Source organism: Neoarius graeffei, chromosome 15, assembly GCF_027579695.1.
Source record: "Neoarius graeffei isolate fNeoGra1 chromosome 15, fNeoGra1.pri, whole genome shotgun sequence".
NCBI classification, from domain to species: Eukaryota; Metazoa; Chordata; class Actinopteri; order Siluriformes; family Ariidae; genus Neoarius; species Neoarius graeffei.
Genome location: NC_083583.1, coordinates 15,986,818 through 16,003,877, shown reverse-complemented (window position 1 = coordinate 16,003,877; position 17,060 = coordinate 15,986,818). Strand labels below are relative to the sequence as shown.

The 17,060-nt window shown below is 40.9% G+C and overlaps 1 protein-coding gene across 7 annotated transcripts in view; it reads right to left on the bottom strand.

The window, feature by feature from the left end:
• Positions 1-17,060, bottom strand: part of neo1a (neogenin 1a) — a 444,233-nt gene that overhangs the window by 295,342 nt on the left and 131,831 nt on the right. The gene's annotated exons all lie outside the window — the stretch shown is intronic.

Below are 17,060 nucleotides of genomic sequence, written 5' to 3'. Positions count from 1 at the left end.
CAAATCAGAAACACCCATTCAGTCATGTCCCACCCTCCCGCCCCAGTTGAAGACAGCTGACAAATCAAACACCCATTCAATCATGTCCCGCCCTCCCGCCCCAGTTGAAAACAGCTGCCACTCGGCGAGAGAAAAGTGTAGACACAGGCTTTTTAGCTTACAAATTACTATTCTGTTTTTTTTAATTATTATTAGAAGGCACATGGAGTTTAGTCCTGCCTTGGCCAGTGCATTCTGAAAGTATGTTTCGGTCTGTAGCCAACAATGCATGTTATTGCAGATCATATCTCTCCACACAAACTAAAGGCGCAGATGCCGACTTTTTCACGGCTGAATCGTGCAGATCTGATTTTTTTTTTAGGGGGGGCGTTGGAGTGTCTGAATAATTTCATCAGAGTAAATTCTGTATTAAAATTACTAAATAAGCAAATGCCGTTGAAATTATTCAGACACTCCAACGCCCCCCCCCCCCCCCCCCAAAAAAAAAAATCGGATCTGCACGATTCAGCCGTGAAAAAGGCGGCATCCGCCAAAAGGCGCGCCGTTTGCATCCCTGTTAAAATCATAGGTTAACCGGCTTTAACCGGCTAATGAGGCTCGGTGGTTGGTCAAGATTTTTTTTTTAGTTTTCGCCATCCCTACACCGTACATATTCGGATTTGCATCAAAATCTAAACGATTGTTCCTTGGCCCATGGCTCACTTTTCCTCCAAATTTCATCCAAATCCATTCATTATTTTTTGAGTTACGTTGGAAAAAGACAAAAAAAAATCCTAGATTCGCATACATATCTGGATCCTGGAGATTATATATATTCGGATTTGCATCAAAATGTAATCAACTGGTCTTTGGCCCATGGCTCACCTTTCCTCCAAATTTCATCAAAATACATTCACTACTTTAGGGTTCTCCAGAAAATCTGAAGTAGCTAGCCAAAAAAAAAAAAAAAGTAGTAGGCAGCTCTGGACTTTGTGCCGGCAAAGCTGCCTCAGTGCACCAAAGATGCACTAATGCTAGGGTGGGTCTATAGGCATCCCCCGCCCAGGAAAATTTTGAAATTTACATGCCTTCTGGTACATTCTCAGCTAATAAATCACTAACCATTTCCCTGTAAAATACTTGCAAAATATGTATGAAATTTCCCTCCAGATGTGTGTGCACTTGCTTGGCTTTCTCAGTTCCCCTCTGTAGTATATTGTCTGGCTCTGTAACATAACTACATACGCTACGGCATGGTCACGTGGTCCAGCTCAGCCAATCAGAGCGTGAGACTCGATCAACAAATTATGACATCACTTCCAGTCATGCAAGACCTGAATCGAAGATAATTTCGTGGTGGAATAATTGGATTTGCAGCAAATTATGGGCAGTGGAGACGATATAAATTGCTTGAACACTTAAAGGCAATTTTTTTTTCTGGGATCGAGTAGCCGGCACAGAGCGTCTGTGTAGGCGGAGAAAACCGCCGGTCGCCGGCGCTTGTGGACATCTCTGCTACTTTTTGAGTTATGTTGCGAACAGACCAAAAAATAAATAAATAAATCCTAGATCCGTATGCATATCTAGATCCTGGCTCTACATACATATCCATATTTGCATCACAATCTAATAAGTTGTTCCTTGGCCCATGGCCCACGTTTTCTCCAAATTTCATCAAAATCTGTTCATGACTTTTTGAGTTACATTGGAAACAAACAAACAAACAGGCGAAAACATAACCTCCTTCAACACAGTTGGTGGAGGTAAAGAGCAGAGTAACGGGGAAAAAACATCACATCATGCCAATATTAAGGTTTGCTACCTAAAAGAACCTGGGGGAAAATAGTTAAAGTGAAGTACAATGAAGCTGGTCAGAGCCGACACACTGCTATACTTGCTGTACTCTTACAAAATCATATCAAAGTAATTTATCGTGGTTTATCAAACAGCACGGCTGATTCTGGTTCGCGATTCTGATTGGCCATGAAGTGTTCAGCGAAAGTGACCGTAGTTCATCAAGACAATTCACAAGTTTATATTAATACATTCAGTCTAATACAGGCGGCACGGTGGTGTAGTGGTTAGCGCTGTCGCCTCACAGCAAGAAGGTCCGGGTTCGAGCCCCGTGGCCGGCGAGGGCCTTTCTGTGTGGAGTTTGCATGTTCTCCCCGTGTCCGCGTGGGTTTCCTCCGGGTGCTCCGGTTTCCCCCACAGTCCAAAGACATGCAGGTTAGGTTAACTGGTGACTCTAAATTGACCGTAGGTGTGAATGTGAGTGTGAATGGTTGTCTGTGTCTATGTGTCAGCCCTGTGATGACCTGGCGACTTGTCCAGGGTGTACCCCGCCTTTCGCCCGTAGTCAGCTGGGATAGGCTCCAGCTTGCCTACGACCCTGTAGAACAGGATAAAGCGGCTACAGATAATGAGACGAGAGGAGTCTAATACATTTTTATTCGGTCCACATTCACTGGATATGAGCAATCGCGCGCTTTGATTGGCTACTCTACTACTAGGAGATCAGCTCATACACCGTGAGTAGAGAAAAACAAAATGGCGGCGCATGTTGCTGAACCAACCGAGGACGAAATAAAAATTTGACTTGAAAACAAAACCCCAAAAAATACAAAAAAAAAAAAAGCAACAAACGATGGAATGAAAGTATTTGATGGTAAGAACGTATCTTTACATTTCAAGAATTATTATAGCATTTTTCACAAATTGTTCCTGTCATTTCGCCAGTTTGTTTTTATTAAATTCGCAAAAAATAAATAAATAAATAAATAAATAAAAATGCTCCGTTTCTCAAAATCCAGTGAATGTGGCTAGAATAAAACAGTTATTCCACTCAATCTCGTTGTACACGGCTTACAGCTGACTCGGTGCTACGCGCCTCATCAGCTATCAGCTCATGTACGACTCGATTTTGTGGAATAACTGTTAATTATACTGTTTATATCATAAAACATTTTTTAAAAATGTGTAACTCCGATATGTTCATATTTTCTGAGAGATGACGTTTATTTAGCATTTTTGGAAGGATTCTCCAGGGTCAGCAGTTATAGCTTATGACAGACTGTTAAAGTTTCTTGGCATGGGAACGTTTTCAGACGCGAGGGCTTCGCACTTCACTGCACGTTTTTTTGTTTCATTATCATGAAAGCAGAACGAAAGAAGAAAAGTGAGGCTAGTGAAGGACCGATTATTTACAGCTCCTATAATGCAAGCGACAATAAGAAACAACTCATTTCACGGATGTTCCGCAACATTAAATGTAACTATAAATGGATAAAAAGGACAACGTGTCATTCGTTAATCATTGTAAACAAAGCTAGCACTGACAAATGCTGTGGTGTAATAGGAATGAAAGCCTCCGCAACAATGTTGATTATTTCTCGATAACAGTAAATGCAGTCATGTTTTATTCCTGATCATTTGTCATGATCATATCGTCATATCCGAAGCTCCCAGTTGAGTATCTCAGAAAAGCATGTGCTTAATTAAACAAGAGTCATCAGGAGATGAAATATCCCATCTCCCATCCTCCCCAGCCATCCCACATGAAACCCCGCTCCAAATTTTCCTAAGTTGAAATGGAAATACGGAAAAAAATAAAATAAAATCACAGAAATCCCAACTGACTGCAACTCCGATCCTCCATTTTGAGCTAATTTATCGCCATGCCACGTCGATGTGTTGCTGATCGGTGCAGCAACACGACAGAAGGTGGATTTACGTTGCATTCATGGCCCAAGAATGTTCAAACTGCAAAGATTTGGACGCGTTTTGCAAGAAGTTCACGGGCACATTGGGCGCCTACGAAGTGGTCTCTCCTCTGCTCTGCACATTTTACTGAAGACTCGTACAAGACCTCTGATCTGTTGAGGAGCGTTTGCTATAAGCCCGTATTGAAAGAGGGTGCAGTACCAGCAATTAAAGGAAAAGAAAACTACAAGAAAAGGAAAGTATTTATTTTATTTTATTTATTTTATTCTAAAAGGAAAGTAAGTTCAGTTGCGCCAGTTCTCCCGGAGTGAGCCGAGGGTTGTTGGTAAAACCCGGGACGGAACGGGACGTGACATATCGCTCAGGCAGTGACCTCCCTGCAGTTGTTGCTAAAACCGGTGACATCCCGCTCCATCCCGGGTTTTAGTAATTGCCTGAGCCCAGCAGTAATGGCGGAGTACTCCGTATGAAGAAAAGTGAATGAGTGGACCAGCCGTCTGATTTCTAAACTGGATATTGCTGCCATCTCACCCTTACATGGAAGAAATGAATGAACGGAGAACTGAAAGTCAGACTGTTTCAAAAACAATCGGCCTTCAAGAAGCGAGAACACAGACGCGTAAGCTCCGACTCTCATTTGGATATAAAAAAAAAAAAACCACGTTGTTTACCTGCATTTAGACACCTGTTTCCAGCAAGGTGCTAAAACCCGGGACGGAACGGGACACATTATTGCTCGGGCAGTGACCTCCGCACGGTTGTTGCTAAAACCGGTGACGTTCCATCCTGTCCCGGGTTTTAGTAATTGCCTGAGCCGAGCAGTAATGGCGGAGTACTCAATATGGAGAAAATGGAGAATGAGTGGAGCAGCCGTCGGATTTCTCCACTGGATATGCTTGTCTCAGCAGTAATATCTCGCCCTTATGTGGAAGAAGCGAATGAACGGAGAACTGAAAGTCAGATTGTTTCAAAACAATCGGCCACAAGAAGCGAGAACACAGACGGGTAAGCTCCGACTCTCATTTGCATACAAAACAACAAAAACAACACAAGTTGTTTACCTGCATTTAGATTAATCCATGTAACTTGTATTGTGTGTTTAAGTTACCGGTATAAGATTATTTAATTTGCTTCAGAACGTGATTGTCTCAGTTCATCTGATTATTTAATGAGCCTTTTATGTTTTATCAGTGAAAACGCATGCATGTACATGTATGTTGCATAAGTTATAACACCCATCCTGTTTTAATGAGAGTCAACCCACAATCAATGAAGTCAAATCAGTCTCAGTTGAGCAAGTCGGTAACGGGATTTCTTACTTTCACTATAAGTTTTTATTTATATGACGTTGGTCTATAGCTGTCAAAGGCCTCGGCCTTAAAACCGGTTACCGCCGTGACGTCACGCACTCAGGGCTGGCTGGCTCAGCGGGGCGACTTGAATGCCAACTTTGCGGTCGGTTTTAACTCTCAAAAATATATTTTTTTATTCTCAATTATGCAGCGTACACAAGTCAAGGATGGAGATACTATCCACTCAGAAATGTATTTAAAAATAAACGTTCTGCGCATCTCCTTTAACATAACTGAGGTTTTGTGAAAAAAAAAAATTCCTCATAGTTTTTGAGTTATGCTTCGGAAACTCAAATGTTTACAGACAGACGGAGGGAGAGATCGCTATATTCCCCCGCATTATATGCCGGGGGATGATAATAATGTAAAAATAAATAAAGGAAAATAAATGCATGAACCGAAATAAAAGTTTGAACTGAAACGTCAAACAAAAGGTGTTACCATCAACATGCCAATTCCACAATCACTACATAATACATTCTACACTCATCCACATCCCATTAAAAATCAACTCGCTTTTTTGCACAAGAGAAAATGCCCCGTGGCTTTGTTTACTGAGAAGCAGAAGCGTGTGAGAGAGAGAAAAAAAAAAATTAACAATTCATACAATGGCAAATGCAGGTGTAATGGGGCTGTCACTAGGAAAGTCTTTATTGATAAGATGGGGATAAATACTTTTCTTTCCCACCACTCTCTCTGGTCTTTGTCTCTCCACCCCCGAGCATCAGGACCTCGTTAGGCAGACTGGAAATGCATCTCTCTTTCATGTCTGCCCTCCTCCAGCATGTCTGCTTCTTTCCATGCTTGCCTTCATCTCCCAGCATCATTCCCCTCCCTCCATCTGTCACCACCAAGCACAATGAGAAATAAACCCCATGCCTTCTCACAAAATGGGAGCCTGTCGGCATCTTCCAGAAAAGAAACCTCAAGAACAAATCTGTTTTCTGACTTTCCTCTGATGTCACGCACTAAACAAATCAAAGGACGCACACTTAAAAGCGCTGGACTCGGAAATACGTAAGGAATGAAACATGCTGGAAAATAAATCAACAACGACGTGTTGTGAAGCGAAGCAGAGTTCATGTTACAATCATAAAGTGTATTATTCTATCCACATTCACTGGATATGAGCAATCGCACACTCGGATTGGCTACTCTACGACTAGGATATACCGTGAGTAGAGAAAAACAAAATGGCGGAGCGTGTTGCTGAACCAACCGAGGACGAAATAAAAACTACTCGAAAACAAAACCCCCCAAAAATACAAAAAAAAAAAAAAACAACAACAAAACATGGAATAAAAGTATTTGATGGTAAGAACGTATCTTATTATTATTATCATTATTGCATTTTTTTCACAAATTGCTCCCGTTTATTTCGCCGGTTTGTTTACGTTCTAAGCAGAAATTAATTTTGTCGGACGTTTTGTAGAAAGGTTTTATTTATCGAATTTGCAAAAAAATAAAAATTAAAATGCTCCGTTTCTCAAAATCCAGTGAATGTGGATACAATAAAACAGTTATTCCACTCAATCTCGTTGTACATGGCTTACAGACAACTTGGTGCTACGCACCTCGTCGACTATCAGCTCATGTACGACTCGATTTCGTGGAATAACTTAATTATCTTCCAATAATATCACAATTTCCCAATGGTTTTCTACCGCAGGAACAAAAGGAGTCATACTTTTTGAAAAATCAATTTACAGAAGAAGCAGCCGTTATCGGTCACATGCACACTCCATGGGCGATTGCTCTAAGACAACGAGGGAGGCTCAGCCTCCTCTAAAAATGCCCTTATAACTTTAATGTGTGCGTGAGTTTTTCCCCCTCGCGACAGCGCGATGCAGCGTAGCCTCAGTGCACTTCAATGGCATTGGGAGCTCTGCGCTTTTCAATGTCAAAATGCAAGACGGTTATTGGACAAATACTGCGAAAATGCCCGCCTACGGACTCCGAGCCTCACATGGGAGGGACATGGCAGTTTCCGCGAGGAGACTGGTGATTGGTGAAAGCGGCCGGATATTTTCTTTGATTGACAGCTCGTTTCAACTATAGACAGGCAGCGGTGAATCTCAGTTCAGTCCCATGCGGATTCGCAAGTGCTGTGGTGTATTGTAAGAGATCAGCTTACATTTCGATTTCATTCATTACATACGGTTTCTACCAGCTTTTTTAGTTTGTATATATTTTCATTGTAAATAAAGTGTAAATATAGTGTTGTCAAGTTTGCTATCTTAGTTCCAGAAATTTCGTTTATTTGAGTGACTGAACTTGAACTTGAGGGGGCTAGTCAGCTAGCAAGAAAGCTGCGCACGGATGCCAAGCATTGCTGATTTAATTTTGGCGAAGCCATTTGCCAGTCTTCCTTTCGAGGAAAAAATTAAAATTAAAGAGCAGGGTAGACCAACGCCTCAAATTGACTTGGTGAAAAAGGTCGGGAATAATACTCGTTCCTTTCAGCTCTCCTGGTACGAGAAAGTGAATTGGCTAACAGCAAGTGACCCACATCAACAACAGTAAATAGGCTACTTTAGTAATATGTCATGGATGGACCAAAAATATAGAATCTATTTAAAATGTTTATGCTGAGTATATTATATTGGAATATATATTTTTCTGGATATGAATTAAACACAGCTACAATTTGGAAAACATTTTTAAACAAAAACACAGCCGAGAACATTTCACACTACAGACCTGGATTAAAAGTGAAGGGTTATCAAAACTGTCAATAAAACATTTCTCAGTCAAAATAAGTAAAATATAGGGAAAGTGTCATTGAATGAAATGTGTGGCACCCAGCTCTACTGCTGAGGTTCCTGACAAAGAGCTGCTTTCAATAATGATCTATTTTTAAACAACATGCCACAATTTTAAAATATAAAATGTTAAAATATACCCCCCAACACCACCATCATGTATATTGGACAGTAGGCTAATGGGCCAAAAGAACCTGTTATTTCACAGTTTGTGACCCTGCCAACAATCAGCCAGATCAGAGGCAAGAGTATGGGCAAAATTGATGTTTTTTCTTTTAAAATCTGGAAATATCGTAACCGACCAGCCTCCCCTGTTTGAAAGACTACCAGCCGCCACTGGCACACTCAAGCACAGTCAAATTCATCCTCTGCATTTAACCCATCTGAAACAGTGAACACACACACAGTGAGCAATGAGCACACACACATACCCAGAGCAGTAGGCAGCTACGCTACAGCACCCAGGGGTTTGGTGCCTTGCTCAAGGGCACTTCAGCAAACCCCATGTTAGCCTAACCTGCATGTCTTTGGACTGTGGGGGAAACCGGAGCACCCGGAGGAAACCCACGCGGACACGGGGAGAACATGCAAACTCCGCACAGAAAGGCCCTCGCCGGCCACGGGGCTCGAACCCGGACCTTCTTGCTGTGAGGCGACAGCGCTAACCACTACACCACCGTGCCACCCTTAGTTACATTCAAAGTGGTGAAACATCCAAAAAACAAGGAACAAGGGATGCTGTTACCACTTTAAAGGAGAACTGAAGAAGTCATTTTTAAACTTGCTTTATTTCTTAATTAACGTGTTATTCAATTACGTTTTCGGTTTTAGTAACCTTATACCGTGACTCGTATTAGCAACTAATCGCAATTAAATATTATACTTATCGGCCTATTCGGTTTTTAGCCGTGTTGAATTTAGTTCGTTTGGTCCATGGCAGGCGTCGCTTATCCGCGCGATCTTCACGAGACTTGTGCGAGACTTCGAAACATGAAGTGTCAACCAGGTGTCAGCGCCATCATTTTGAAAACTGTTTTCTAAACGAAGTATTGCACAAAAACGAGTTTAAATTACGATTACTGCAGACTTTTTTCAAACTTTCCTGATTGCCATCAAACCAAACAAAACTTCCGGCTTGATTACGTCAGCATTCGAAAGAGGGCGTGCGCGTCTTTTGACGACGTTGGCAGATGTCGGTCACTTTGATTTCCGCTGTACGTTTTACTTCCGTCCTACGATGTCTCGCACAGGTCTCAACGAATCTCGTTTACGGCCGTTGCTTTGACATATGGACTGATATATTACAGAGCATATTTCAAACGCTCAGAACTTGCTATAGCAGCGACACAATAGCGATCAAAAATGCATTCCGATATTTAATAAAACGAGAGAAATAGAATTTTGATAATAAAACATTTGCCTTCAGGTCTCCTTTAAATTAATGACGACGGCTAAAAAAAGGACAGTCTTTCCTTCACACTTCTCTTTTTTCTTTTCTTTTGAAGCTGAGACCAAAAAAAAAAATTCCACAGCTTGTCATGTTTGAGAAACCACAAAGTCGTCCATCTTGAAGATGTCAGAAAAAGATGGAGCTTTGCCTCCGACTGTTAGAAACCTGCACTGAAAGTTCACCGTCACAACAATTAATTACACACAGTTTATTGATTGATCGATCGATCGATAGATAGATAGACAGACAGACAGACAGACCCCAGAGGGAAATTCACACAATGTGAATTTGTTGAGCATCATCATACAGGTCCCTGTGTAAGGACTTATTACAGAAATAAATCAACACCCAACCAATTAAAATCCAGTGCTGTGGTATAACCAATCATGAAAAAACATGATCATATGCTCTTCGAAAGAAACCCTGAATTGTAAGAACTGTATTTCACACTGCCCTCGCTTTTATACAAGTGACTATTTCCATGGACATGCCTTTGTGCCATGAAAGAAAAAAAAAAAGCGGGACTTGATGAATGCTCAGTAAATTTACGGAGTTCATTAAACCTGACAAGGCATTTGAAGCCTTTCAGAGTTGGGTATTTAAATGTTGACCCCCCTCGCTCAAGCGTGCAAGAGCTGAAGCACGGACATAATGCAGAGGCGGAACCAATAACCATTTTTAAAGGTCACTGTCACCATTGAAGAAAGGAAAGGGGGCATGGAGTAGAAGATGCCTTTTGTCATTTCCCTTTCTTTTGTGCTCCACAGCTCCGCCTTGCCCAGTCTAGCTTCCTTAAGCAGTTACCAGAGCCGGCAAAGGCTGAGTACGGCCAGGCACGGCTCACCTCCCTGGTGATCTGGATACTCCGATAGCTCCTTTGCCCTCGCAGCCTGGGGCCAAGGTGCAAAGTCTGTACAAAATGATTGGTAGGCCACCGTGCCAGGTTTATTGGCTTGGCACACATATAGTTGGCAAATTAAAGAGGAAAGGATCCAAGTTTTTCAGCTCCAAGCACCTCGAGCTACCCTGTGTTCCTTTGGCAGGGTTTTCCTAGCTGCTAACCCAAGTACACCACCTTCAAGCCAACTCTCGCTTCCTGCAAACTGTACTCAGCTGAATTATCGAATGTTAAATGGAACTGGCAATGACTATAATTATCAAAGGAAATATGTGCCAGAACTTAAGTGCCTTAAAGTCAATGAATGACAATTACCTGCATAATAAAACGGATCCCGTTTTCAACAAGTAAACTACCCTTTTGAAATTCCTGTTAAACATGACATCTGCTGAGAGTTAGTGCTCAGCGCTGTTTGGTTTTCACAGGGTTCTCCAGAAAATCTGAAGTAGCCGGGTTAAAAAAATAGTAGTAGGCGGATCAGGAATTTGCGTTGGCAAAGCCGCCATGGTGCGCCAAAGGCACGCTAATGCTGGGGGGGGGTCTGCGCGCCAAGAAAATTTTGAAATTTACATGCCTTCTGGTGCATTCTCAGCGAATAAATTACTAACCATGTCCCTGTAAAATACTTGCAAAAAAATACGTATGAAATTCCCCTCCAGATGTCTGTGTGCTTGGCTTTCTCAGTTCCCCTCTGTAGTCAAGTTTATTTGTATAGCGCTTTTAACAACAGACAGACATTCTCGCAAAGCAGCTTTACAGAAAATTAAAGGCTTTAAGCATGAGCTAATTTTATCCCTAATCTATCCCCAATGAGCAAGCCTGTGGCGACGGTGGGAAGGAAAAACTCCCTCAGACGACCTGAAGAAACCTTGAGAGGAACCAGACTCAAAAGGGAACCCATCCTCATCTGGGTGATAACAGACAACATGATTATAAATAACTCACTTCTTTAACAGTGCCCTACTGTATATATTCATAAGTACAACTGTGTTACCAGGAAAATCATTATAGTTTTAACAGGAAGTCAGTTTCGTTGAACTGAAACTTTTCACTGATGGAAACTTGAGTGCAAAACTGTTCATGACAACTGCAGTCCTAGAGTTAGCAAGTCAACTGTAGTCCTCAGCCATAAATGTACGGTATAAGTGTCCAGAGCATCTTCCAAGTGTGAATTTCGACTCTCCATATGGGGCCGTCCTCGACAGGAGCAATGTGACGAGACTCCAGCCAGACGTAGGGCATCAGGATGGATCAGAAGAGCTCAGCATCTTACTGGTGTCTCAGGATCGACATACAACTCGATATGTAGTACGCTGCCTGGCTGTGTAACATAACTACATGGTGTAACATAATTACATATGCTACAGCTTGGTCACATGGTCCAGCTCAGCCAATAAGAGCACGAGAATCAATCAACAAATATGGCGTCGCTTCCGGTCATGCTAGACTCGAATCGAAGACCATTTTGTGGTGGAATAATTGGATTTGCAGCAAATTATGGGCAGCGGAGACAATATAAAATCGCTTGAACATTGAAAGGCAAGTTTTTACTTTTTTTCTGGGATCAAGTAGCCGGCAAAGACTGTCTGCGTAGGTGGAGAAAACCGCCAGTCGCTGGCACTTGTAGACATCTCTGCTTCCACAATGAATAAATTCAAAATGCGCAACGGCTTCATTTACAGAGACCAAGGGACCTACTTTGGTTAGTCAATTTCCTTGGCACCATCACCCATGAGAAACAAGGGGCATGCCTCGGGTGAAGTAAGAAATAAAAGAGCTGCTTCTCTTTTACTGTCGGACAAAATTGAATTCCACACCTGACGATTAGGAAAATGAGATTTTCCAGAAAATGTTGTGTCGACAGAATTGATCATTCTCCACTATGACATTCAAGCAGGCTACCCTCACGGTATTAAATATCTTCAGCGTAGCACCTTCCTGAATGAAAAAAAAAAAAAAAAAACTTTCCCACACTAATCATCACTGTGGTTCAGATGTGAATCCCAGAACGATGTGAAACTTGGTAAGGACGGTGGGTAGATGAGAGAAAGAGTGGCAGCAAAGCAGTAAATGGAAATACGAAGCAGTATCTTTGATGCTGGAGGGCCAACCTGCCGGCTCTTGCAGATGGCAAATCCCAGGAGCACTCAGGTAATTTGCCCACCGCTTCACTCGCTGCTGCCCCTCTCACCTCTTCTGGACACAGTAATTAACCACAATGATTGGAACTCCATCTCCTTCAGTCATCAAAGCAAGACAGGCGAGCTCAGAGACTTGTCTACACGGCCATATACGAAAGCGTAGCCAAAAAAAATAAGGAAGGAATATCCTTTCCAGAGTGCCACCTTTCCCATTGGATACCATATGGAAGGAAGCAGATCGATCGAAACAATGGATGCGATTTTGTTCTTGTTATGATACTTTTACGAGATGTGATTTTTCAGAATGACAAGGTTGTTACCAATGAAATTGGCACATATGGTAAAAACGTACTCTGGAATACAAAAGTTGGCCGATTGCTGGCTACCTGGCATGGTTTCTGAAGGAAACAAAAACAAGCTTGCTTTGTTTTTTACCCTTGGGACACGTGTTAAGTAGTGGCCTACGCCAGTCAGATGGATGAACAACTGCAGATCATTAATTCCCATCAAGGTGGCAGAGCACGATAGAAAAACTCTATTAATAAATAACGAGATTGCTCAAGGCCATGAGAGTCAGACGCAGGATTGGTGGTAGTGATGGTGGTTGGGGGGGGGGTTTGAAAGCTCTGATGGTGAGCAGTGACCCTGGATTCACTTCCTCACCATGGCCACTCTTAGATGTGCTCCTAGCAGATGCTCGGGATTTAAGCCCCATCACTCCTTCACCACAGGGGGTTGCCTCATATTCCTGGATTACACTGTGGGATCCCATCCCTCCCACCCCTTTGTGGCTCAGAGGACATATGTGACCCCCAGGGTTCAATATACATCTTGAGAGCTCAACATGGCTGACTGGTATCTCAATAATGCAGGGATGAAAATAATTAAAAACATTTCCACTGGAGAATAAAATGCTTACCAGGCGAATGGGCAATTCTTCTAAGAATGTGGAAAAGTAGCTTTACTTTTTGGAAACGTGAACACAGAATGGCTGATAAATTACTCAACTACATGTATTAGATACCGACCCAGGAGACGTCCTTGATGTTTAGTGCCTGAGGTAGACTAGGAAATAACGCAAGCAAAGAAGCAACATTTATCTTACTCCTCCAGGAATGAAGAAAATGAAGTGCACGTAATTTTATATTTATATATATATATATATATATATATATATATATATATATATATAAACATTACACACACACACACACACACAATGATTTTTTTTTTTAATGAAACACAGTATAGGATTTTCTTTGCGATCTCACTCGCATGCACAAACCAAAATCAATAAACTCCAGCAGAGCACCGCAAAATCAGCCACCAAGCAATTTCTTAGCATTGGATTTCAAAAGCCAGTTTTCAGGCAATATCACTTTTGGAGATTCTCTTCGTTCTCTGTAGTCCATAAGTATCCTTGAGAAACAGTGTGAACATCCAGGCACTCCGCAAATTTGTATATAAAGTCTTTTCCAGACGTTCAATTTCACTTCCACTAGTGTCTGTTTATCAGTGATCCACAATGCCTGCACTGCTGCAACACACACACACACACACACACACAATATTCTGTGCAGAATAAATATGGGGTAAGGTACTGCAAAAATGGCACATCTTTACCAGTTTACTACAATACACCAACGTCAAATGGAATTATGTGCAATTTGTTTCATCATCAATCATCCCGTACTACGATTCATTTACGATTTACTCAGCTCTTCATGCTTCCTGTTCTACGGGACAATATATCCTCCTTCACGCCCTCCCTCCCACCCACAGAGTCGTACATGCAGCAGTAAGTGCACTGCAGGTTAATTTCATATTTGGCACCATACACTTCTTCATTAGCAGAGCGACTTGAATAACAGAACCTGCTCAAGCAATTTTAATTAGCGCATTAGTCTCAAACTAACAGCTCGACTCTCCGGAGCACAGTGCTCGATATAATCTGCTGGAACGCAGCTATTCTGGAAGTCAGTACCAGAAATAAAGCTGAGAAACTTACAAGGGGGAATGGCATCCTATCTACTAAATCACAGACCACTGCATCGAAAGAAAAAAAGAAAGAAAGAACATAAATGACCAAGAAAGAAAGAAAGTAAAAAGAGAGGTAACAAAATCACCAAGAAAGAAAGAAAGAAAGAAAGAAAGAATCACCAAGAAAGAAAGAAAGAAAGAAAGAAAGAAAGAAAGAAAAGAGAGAGATCACAAAATGACCAAGAAAGAAAGAAAGAAAATTACCAAGAAAGGAAGAGAGAAAGTAAAGAGAGAACAAAATGACCAAGAAAGAAGGAAAGAAAAAGAACAAAATGACCAAGAAAGGAAGAAAGAAAGAGAACATAAATGACCAAGAAAAAAAGAAAGAACATAAATGACCAAGAAAGAAAGTAAAGCGAGAGAGGAAAAAATGACCAAGAAAGAAAGATAGAAAGAAAGAGAACAAAATGACCAAGAAAGAAAGAAAAAGTAAAGAGAGATAACAAAATCACCAAGAAAGAAAATCACCAAGAAAGAAAGAAAATCACCAAGAAAGGAAGGAAGAAAGAAAGAACAAAATGACCAAGAAAGAAAGAAAGAGATAATCACCAAGAAAGAAAGAGAGAAAGTAAAAAGAGAACAAAATCACCAAGAAAGAAAGAAAGAAAATTACCAAGAAAGAAAGAAAGAAAGAACAAAATGACCAAGAAAGAAAGTAAAAAGAGATAACAAAATCACCAAGAAAGAAAGAAAATTACCAAGAAAGGAAGAGAGAAAGAAGAGAACAAAGTGACCAAGAAAGAAAGAAAGAAAAGAGATAACAAAATCACCAAGAAAGAAAGAAAGAAAATTATCAAGAAAGGAAGAAAGAAGAGAGAATAAAGTGACCAAGAAAGAGAGAACAAACCAAGAAAGAAAGAAAAAGTAAAGAGATAACAAAATCACCAAGAAAGAAAGAGAACAAAATGATCAAGAAAGAAAGATAGATTACCAAGAAAGGAAGAGAGAAAGAAAAGGTAAAAAGAGAACAAAATCACCAATAAAGAAAGAAAGAAAGAAAGAAAGAAAGAAAGAAAGAAAGAAAGAAAGAAAGAAAGAAAGAAAGAAAAGATAATCACCAAGAAAGAAAGTAAAAAGAGATAACAAAATCACCAAGAAAGAAAGAAAGAAAGAAAGAAAGAAGAGAGAACAAAATGACCAAGAAAGAAAGATAGATTACCAAGAAAGGAAGAGAGAAGGAAAAAGTAAAAAGAGAACAAAATTACCAAGAAAGAAAGAAAGAAAGAAAGAAAGAAAGAACAAAATGACCAAGAAAGAAAGAAAGAAAGAAAGAAAGAAAGAGATAATCACCAAGAAAGAAAGAAAGAAAGAAAGAAAGAAAGAAAGAAAGAAAGTAAAAAGAGGTAACAAAATCACCAAGAAAGAAAGAAAATTACCAATAAAGGAAGAGAGAAAGAAAGAAGAGAGAACAAAGTGACCAAGAAAGAAAGAAAGAAAGAAAGAAAGAAAGAAAGAAAACAAAATGACCAACAAAGAAAGAAAAAGAACATAAATGACCAAGAAAGAAAGAAAGAAAGAAAGAAAGAAAGAAAGAAAGTTGGTGGCACGTTGAAGGAGAAAAATGACTGTGCTGTGGACTCTTGGCTCTGTAATAGTGTGTGTGTGTGTGTGTGTGTGTGTGTAAGGTGTGCTTTGATGAAACACACACTGCTAGTTCCTGCACGTTCTGTACGATGTGGAAGGAATCGTTTAACACCATGGCAGAAGCTGATCAAAGGTTCCTTAGATCACGCTACAGGATCCCAATCCAAAGCGCATTTCTTTAGAAACCATTCGCAGTTAAAGGCTGCTTTAGAGTTTGCACATAAACGTGAGGAAGTTATGAGGCTCAGGCAGGAGCACCTTCCGGAAACACACCTCCCGAATCTCAACTACACATCGTCACAGCTGCAGTGCTGAGCATCAAGAAAACACTGGTTTGATAAGCAGGGAGGAATCAGCATCTGTCGGGAGTGTACAAGAACAACATCTGCTCCAAACAAGAACAACTCAGAGATCACTGTTTGCAAAAAAAAAATGCAACGTCATTCGCACTTTTGAACTGATGAAGCAGATTAGTCAGAGGGTACTGATTAATATTCCATAACAGAAGCTTTGACTAGTTCTGGTTGCAAGATAAATCCCAGGTTTATATTAATGCACTCGTCCGAATTCATTGTTTCTGTAAAAACAACACACAGGGATTTGAACATGCAATATAATTTATTATTATACAGACAGTACAGGACACTTTCCCTTCTTGTGGGTTTCATTCATTTGGTTTGATAGCACGCAATACTGTTAGCATATCGCTTATCCTACGTGTATTACGTCACTCGACCCAATGGAGAATGAGCGTTTACAATATGGTTTACGATATTGCATGGTTGTCAAGACATCACACATCGGAGACGTAAAACTTCCGCGCTAGCGAGCGACTGTGACAATTTGTAAACAAAGATGGCCACCAGGTTTGCTTCGTTAAATACGGAAGATTTTGAGAGAATTTTGAAAGAGAAAGATGTGTTGAACAGCCGAAAGGAATCTGTATGTATAATAATAATTCATTCATTCATTCATTATCTCTAGCCGCTTTATCCTTCTACAGGGTCGCAGGCAAGCTGGAGCCTATCCCAGCTGACTACGGGCGAAAGGCGGGGTACACCCTGGACAAGTCGCCAGGTCATCACAGGGCTGACACATAGACACAGACAACCATTCACACTCACATTCACA